Source organism: Penaeus vannamei, chromosome 35, assembly GCF_042767895.1.
Source record: "Penaeus vannamei isolate JL-2024 chromosome 35, ASM4276789v1, whole genome shotgun sequence".
In the NCBI taxonomy this organism is placed as follows: domain Eukaryota; kingdom Metazoa; phylum Arthropoda; class Malacostraca; order Decapoda; family Penaeidae; genus Penaeus; species Penaeus vannamei.
Window position 1 is genome coordinate 26,220,616 of NC_091583.1, and position 7,500 is coordinate 26,228,115.

The 7,500-nt window shown below is 33.1% G+C and overlaps 1 protein-coding gene across 5 annotated transcripts in view; it reads right to left on the reverse strand.

The window, feature by feature from the left end:
• The window catches only part of LOC113828456 (coiled-coil domain-containing protein 102A), a 19,613-nt gene that overhangs the window by 656 nt on the left and 11,457 nt on the right, over positions 1 to 7,500 (reverse strand). For 2 of the 5 annotated variants that reach the window (XR_003477819.2, XR_003477818.2), the window contains exons 10-11: positions 7,297 to 7,384; positions 1 to 7,038 (exon numbers count right to left, since the gene is read on the reverse strand). The exon at positions 1 to 7,038 is cut by the window's left edge and continues 656 nt beyond it. The gene's annotated coding sequence lies outside the window, so the exon portion shown is untranslated. Of the gene's footprint in view, positions 7,039 to 7,062; positions 7,385 to 7,500 lie in introns of those variants that run through there. The other 3 variants (XM_070113984.1, XM_027381441.2, XM_027381440.2) reach the window with 2 other exon arrangements.

Below are 7,500 nucleotides of genomic sequence, written 5' to 3' on the forward strand. Positions count from 1 at the left end.
CCTCTAGCAACAAAGGGAAAGAGCTAGAGAGACCCCATGTGTGCATCAGACAGGTAACACGTATCTTTATTTAGTATCATAACCTACAGTCACAAAATTTATACATATCGGATGGACTAAATTACTGATGGTCACCCTCTAGCACTGCATAGGTAAAGATTCTGCTTACAGAATTACAAAAACCAAAAAAAAAGTAAAAAGAAATTTTATATGCAAATACCATAATAGTTACATCACTATCACACAGACAACTAAAAGGGAAATAACAGTATAGAATTAGTGCGATTAACCCCTGAAGGACAAATTACAGCAATTATTCTAAACAGATGAGACTTAACCTGTCTAAAACATGACAAAATGTCTTTTTACAGGTTTTAATTTGTTAAAATGTCCCTTATTTTTCTGTCCCCTGGCTTACATAGTGCAGCAGTCAGTCTCAAAGGTAGCGGAGCCTGCTGACATTTCCCACTTCTCAACGACTGAGTTTTGGAACTTTTTTTTCCTGTCCTGTGCGCACATGAAACTCAGAGCTTTCCTGTCCTTTAGGGGTAAGAGACTGGCATCAATCTACCCCTAGAATTCACAAAAGAGAGAAGGAATGAAAGAAATATAGAATAAAGGAAAACAAATGAAAGACAAAAAAATAAAGCAAAAAGAATGAAAGATGTAAAGAATAAAAGAAAAAGAATGAAAGAGAAAGAAAATAAGTGAAAAAGAGTGAAAGAGAAAAAGAATGAAAGATATAAAAGAATAAATGAAAGAGATAGAAAGAGAAAAAGAATACAGAAAGAAATATGAAAGAGAAAACAATAGAATCAACGACAACAACAATGAAGTAACCTGCCTGCGATTTCTTTCACTTTCCTCTTAAATTACATAACAAAAGAGAACTTAAGACTGAATTTGAGAATCAAAAGCCTCGCCAAACCACAGGATAAAAAAATAATCCCAAGCAACGTCACGCGAACGTTGCATGGTACTTTACTTACAATAATCAGTACGTTTCACTAACCTTACCAACAGACCAACTAAATGTTATGCAGATCTTAACAAGATTCAAAGAAATATTACACTTGGGGGGGGGGGGGAATAAAATCATTCTGGCAAACACATAAAACCATTTCAAAATATTTAACAACTCATTTTTTAATCATGTCAGAGATGCACTTGACAAATAGTAATGACTGATAATAGGTGAACCATGTGTTATTAAGAGATAACTTTAAGAACTGTGTTGATAATTGTTTGATAGCTGACAGGTTGGTGATTAATAACTGATAATCAGCAAGTTATTGATGATAAATATCCGATAACTGATTGGATGGTGATAATTTATTAATTGACAATTGACAGGTTGGCCATGATCATTATTTGCAATAGAATGATGTGTAATTCACACATATTACTTTTGGCCAATCTTCACCATTCTCCCAAGTGCATCTCTGCCACAACAACCACAAAAAAAATCCAAAAAATCTAAATACATAAATAAAGATACATAAAAAGTAACATTAAATCTCCATAAAAAATTATGATAACAAAGGAGAAAAAAGAATAATCAATAAATCATACTCTCGTAATTACACAGAACAAGCAACCAAAACCACAGTCGCTTCCAAAAGCCAAAAAGCCTGTTGTAATATATTCTTTGAGCACCAGTAGCTAAAAATATCGAGGAGTACCTTTACCAAACACATACCTTTATTGCTGTGTAAATCTCTCTCTCCAAATTAACATTATTTACCTAAAATATAATGCCCCAGTTAAAAAAACAGAAAACAAATAATGAATCTGGAATGGAAATGCCCCAGGTATATGCAACTTGCCTTAGAGCAGAGTTACAAGAAACAAATAAAGCATACAGTGGATCAAAGTTTTTTCTTCTTTAGGAGACATTAATGATTATTTCATTCTAAAATAAAAAAAAGTTAAAAATTTAATATAACCAATGGAATACTTTATGCACTGCCTGTTAACTGAAAAGCAAAATACATTTTCACAGATTTTTTAAATTCTGCTTTTTTGTGGTCAAAACATGCCACTTCTCATATTGGGCTGATATAGGATAATGCAAAATTTTTAGTAAATTAAATGATGAAAGAACTAAAGCAGCATTATCAACCTTTTAATTGGACATTCCTATTATAAAACTGTTCCAGTTCCCAATTTTATTTCTGAAGTGACACTAAATCTTGAACTCAAGAAAACTTGTTTCCCTTCTACAAGTTTAGCAATTCAACTTATGAAATCCAGAATCTAGTTGCAAAACATGAAAGCTATTGCCACTCTTACTGTTGGATTTCTGCTAATCAATTTCATTTAATACATGGTATATAATATCAATAACATGTACTGGACTAAACTAACTTTCCCTTCTGTAAATGTACATCTCTTTAAGTTTCAACTTATAACAAATCATAAGTTCTACAGTCATGCACTTCTCATCTACACTTCCCTTCCGATGCCAGAGGGAGAGGGGTGGGATTTGCATGCAAGTTACTACAAAAATAATGGTTATTGCTCAGCTGCAGACAAATCCCCTGCACTGTTACTGGAGTAGGCAATTTACCAAGCTGTTCAGTTTTGTTTCAGTTAGGTGATGCACACCTTATTCCTATCTCTATGCAAAGCCCCATACAATGAATGTTAATTTACAGTCTATACTTAACATCTATATAAAAAAGGAATATTTCACCTAAACTTTTGAAGCCCAATATCTGAACTGTACAATGTGCAAGAAACTGAAAATTCAAGCATTTGCTACAAAATACAGCCTTATGCACACTATCACTATGGCTTTGATAGTATGAAACCCAAATGTGCATAAAACTATCAGCACAAAATTATAGCTTCTTAGAGAAATGCTGAAATGTTAATAAAGATACATACTATGTGAAATAACATTTCATGTGCAAAAGAATTTTAACATCTACATACATTTCAATCAGTCATAACAAACATTTTAGACTGCTTATAAAGCATTTAATTAAACCACTTATCACCAACATTTGTCCATTAATGATACAGCTAAAGGAAAAATATACAGAAAATAAACAGTTAGGGTATTACAAGTGATGAGATTCTTCAATGGAACACTGTTATCAAGAGTGTAGGAGTGAATTTCTTAGATGCTGCTAAGGCATAGGCAGGAATAGGGTACACCAATTACACTCTCGGAATGGATTAGCCCTTCTACAGTGTATATTACATTCCCATATTTTGCCTTTTCATTCTCCTTCAACAAGCCACTTGCTTCTCCAGTGACCCCTTCTGTCAACAGTGAGTGAATTCAGCCCTTAAGTAAAAAGTTCATAGCCACTATGTCCTGAGTATTGTCATTACTAGCACTATCTTTCAAAAGGGAGTATGTACAGATAAGAGGGAAGCACATGTATGGTATAACAATTCTTGAGGATTTCAAAGGAGAAGAGAAGGCTACCTGAAAGTGGATGGTGCAGTAAAGACACAATAGTACATTCAGTGGATTGTGGAACTCCACTATAGGTCAACTACATTTACTTCCTTAATCAACCACATAAAAAATAAAATACTGATTAATATTCATAATAACACAAATAAATGACACCTAACCACATTTGTCAATTATAGGCTATCTTGTGTGCTCAAGTTCAAACCATCTTGTAAGTGGTGCACTTCACTGCATCAATGTTCATACTACATATAAAAATAACTAATACTTGCATTGTGCATGTACAATCTTTGATAATCAATCTGGAGTTGGCATTGAAACATTATCCCCATTTATTATGGGAATGCCATACGGACAGAAAAGGATATCTCGATCTTAATTTTATAAGTCAACAGTCTCTTAAAGTTCCCCTTATTACCGTTCAACCCTGCCACAGATATACTTCTCTACAATTGCAAGCTTAACCTTGACTCCCCGGTCCTTTATTCTAACATGATTAATGCAAATAATTTAAATTCCTTTTGATAGAAATAGACAGCCATCAGCTTCATCATAAGGATTGCTGACTGGCTAGTAGCAACTTCAACAGTAATTTTCTGGAATAAATAAATAAACAAATGAAATACAAATCATCTTCATGTTAAATCTTATTGCCATCATATTTATTTCCTTATAAACTGAATGTCTCAAAAGCATTCTTGGCACATTGTGTTAGTATTTACCATAAAAATGAAAAATAAAGTGATCTACTGGAATAAAAATAATAACAATAATGCAAATATTGGCACAATAGTTATGAGTACATAGACCCATTAACTTTTCATATAGAATCTAAAAACAATGTATCAACAACATATTTCTCCTATATATAAAACAGGACTAATTTCAGCCTTACATACATATCCTTTCCATCATGTGCTTAGGTAAATAGGTGTTTTTTTTGTCATATTTTGTGGCACTTGACATAACACATAACATATCACGTCACTAACCAAAACAAAACGTGGCTTAAATCCTACCGTGATGCAGCGACCTATAATAAAATCAGTTTTGGTTCATCTTCTGTGCATGCTTTGACAATGCCTGTCATTTAAATGCACTAGCACAACTCTTCTAGTTATACATTATATTGCATTACTATGAATAGAACTAGTTTTAGCTGCTCAAGACCTTAACTGAGCACTGGAAATTTACGAGAAATCACCAATCATGCGGATGAATTCTTTCACAGAAACCGATCTCCATTTTCTAATTATACAAAAATCCAGGGAGGGACTCTTGAAATCTAATTAACGAGGATAATGGTCTGGATGGCTTTTGCATTATTACTATTTTCTAATCAGCTGGCAAAATTTGCTAAAAATAATTTCTATTAAGTATTTCTATTACTATTGCTTTAGAGGAGGGGTTGTATTAATGGAATACCTTACTTTATCTTTTCCAATTCTATGAGATTTCATGTTAGAGAGAGTGCTAGTTATGTCTAGTACTAGAAGAAAAGAGATTCTGTGTATAATTCTTAACAAAAAATATAATGTTTAGTAGCATAGCTTATTTATACAGCAATAACTAGTTAGGATATCCTTCCAAAAACACAAAACCTTAAATCTGGTTTTAAATATCAGTCATGTGCAGAAGATGCTATATGTTCATTGAAATAAAGTCAAGAACAAATGAGAATCAAAATATAAAGTGGATAAGATACTCAACTTGGATTACACAAAACACACAAGTAACAAAACAGTGAAATCCATTGAAAGTGAGAATGAGTATTTAATGGCCTTAAAAGTAATCACTTGGGGGAGTAATGGAGGGATAATAATGTTGGCATTAGATAAAAGAAGTATTTCCCTTCAAAATGCACATTCAATTGTCACATTGCCTGCACAAAAGCACACGGCAGCTCTAGTTAATCTTTGCGGAAAAACATCAACTCCAACTTGATGAAACTGTACACTGAAAGAAAATATTAAAACATGAACACACAATTACATTCTTCTCTGTCTTACCCCTTCACAGTTTGCTTGAGGTTCAACATAATTCTCTACATAACATACACATTTATGTAGCACTTATCTGGCAGTCTCAATTCTTGTAAATAAAAATGAAGAGTGGATAGAAATAATTGCATATTTTGGAAAAGTTTGGCAGTAAACACCTTAAATATCATTGCAATTAAACTACACGTAAATGAATGATTGAATTAAAGAAAGAAAATAATCTTCAGTCTAAGTACAGTTGCCTTTAAATGATTCTTTACCCCTGGTGATGTTCTAACGATTCCCATATTACCATAATACTGCCTGCCATTCTGATATCTGGAATACTTTATGCAGCATAAATACCTGTTTAACCCAAAATCTAGGATAACAATGAGATGGTGCCATATCATGAGGAATAATCACAAGGGGTACGGGAACTTTTTGAGGCAACTGCACCATCATCTTCATAAAATACCAAAGAAGAGAAACTTATGCCATTTCTTTTCCTTTCATCCTACATTCTCCTGCCTGAAACTGACAGTCAGATACCACAGTTATAAGGCTAAAAGGGTTCTTACAGGCATCCAACACACTTCTCCAATACACAGTAAATATTACTGCACTTACATTTGAGCTACCATTGAGGAGCGTGTTTGACGAACTTGGCAGTGCGTCCATCAGCACAAGATTCTGTTTATCACGTATGACAGTGGTGTTCACAAACCATAAAGTTGTATTCCCTCATGATAAATGTTATTATCATCTCTTCCCACTGTCTTTGTGATGAACCTAAATGAATTCTTATATTATGCTTGGTTTGCAATTTTTAACCATAAATGATATTCTTTGCCTCCATCTGTTATTGCCACTGAATATCTAAATATACAGTATGTATGCATGATTTTTTTTTGTATGAGTGTGACTAAAAATAGAAAAAATATACATCTGTGTATGTATATATGATCTTGTATGTCTGTATCATATCTACAGTATGTGTATGAGTGTACATAAATTTGCTATGTTATCTGAGAAGTCAGATCATAAAGTTTATATATGTAAATTACCTAATGTATATAAATATCTGTTTTTGGTGAAATGTATTGATTTTTATGAGTCCATAAGAGTACTTGTCTGTTTCCTTAGTTCTGTCTTTGATTAGTTATGAACCACTACTCAAACTGCTTAATGCACCTAACATAGACGGAGTAGAGAATTAGTTTAACATGTCTGAGAGGCACTTGTAACTTACAAGTAACTTTAAATGTGTCAGGCAAGCATACTTGATACTCCTTATATCCTAACTCTCCTTATTCCTTGGCCACAACCTGGCTTTAGTTCCTTTTCTATTTGTTTTATGGGGAATGGTTAGCAAGTGCCCATGACTTATAGTACTGTCATAACCAGCAAACTTTCTCTACACTGGTCAACTCTACGTGGAGTCATGTCATGTTGATCATTAGTGAATGATGAAGTCGATTATGAAGATTTTTTAAAATAATTTACAAAACTGTTATATAAACCTTTAAATATATAAGTGAATATGCATATATATATATATCATTTATATATACCATCTATGAGTACCTTTTGTTTCTCAAGGTAGCTATGCCTAGATCACTTCCATTTCTGTAAGACAAATAAGAAATATCATAAGTGCTTTGATTAACAAGAATTCCCTAAACTTACAAAGTTGGTTCAAAATGCTAAGATTTGATTGTAAAATCTGCAGACCTTTATAATGTGAGACTCTATGCACATCAAAAAACAATGAAATCCTAATTGTAATGAAGTTAGAACGGTGGCTCTGCACACATAGTTCATAAAAGAATTACCAGGGTTATGTCAAAAGACCAGCTCAGTTGGAAATTCCAGTGGAATAAATACCTGACTTCACTGGTGCCCAAATATTTTGTACATTTTACTGATGTGTGGTTCTTGTACTGTGTCATGGTCACATTGGCTAACAACAGTCCTGGAGAAGAGATTAAAATTAGGAGATTTAATGACATATGCACCACTGACTATATGTTGCAGATTATACAATTGTATGGCATGTCAACATATGGCAAGTTCAACCATGAAACTTGC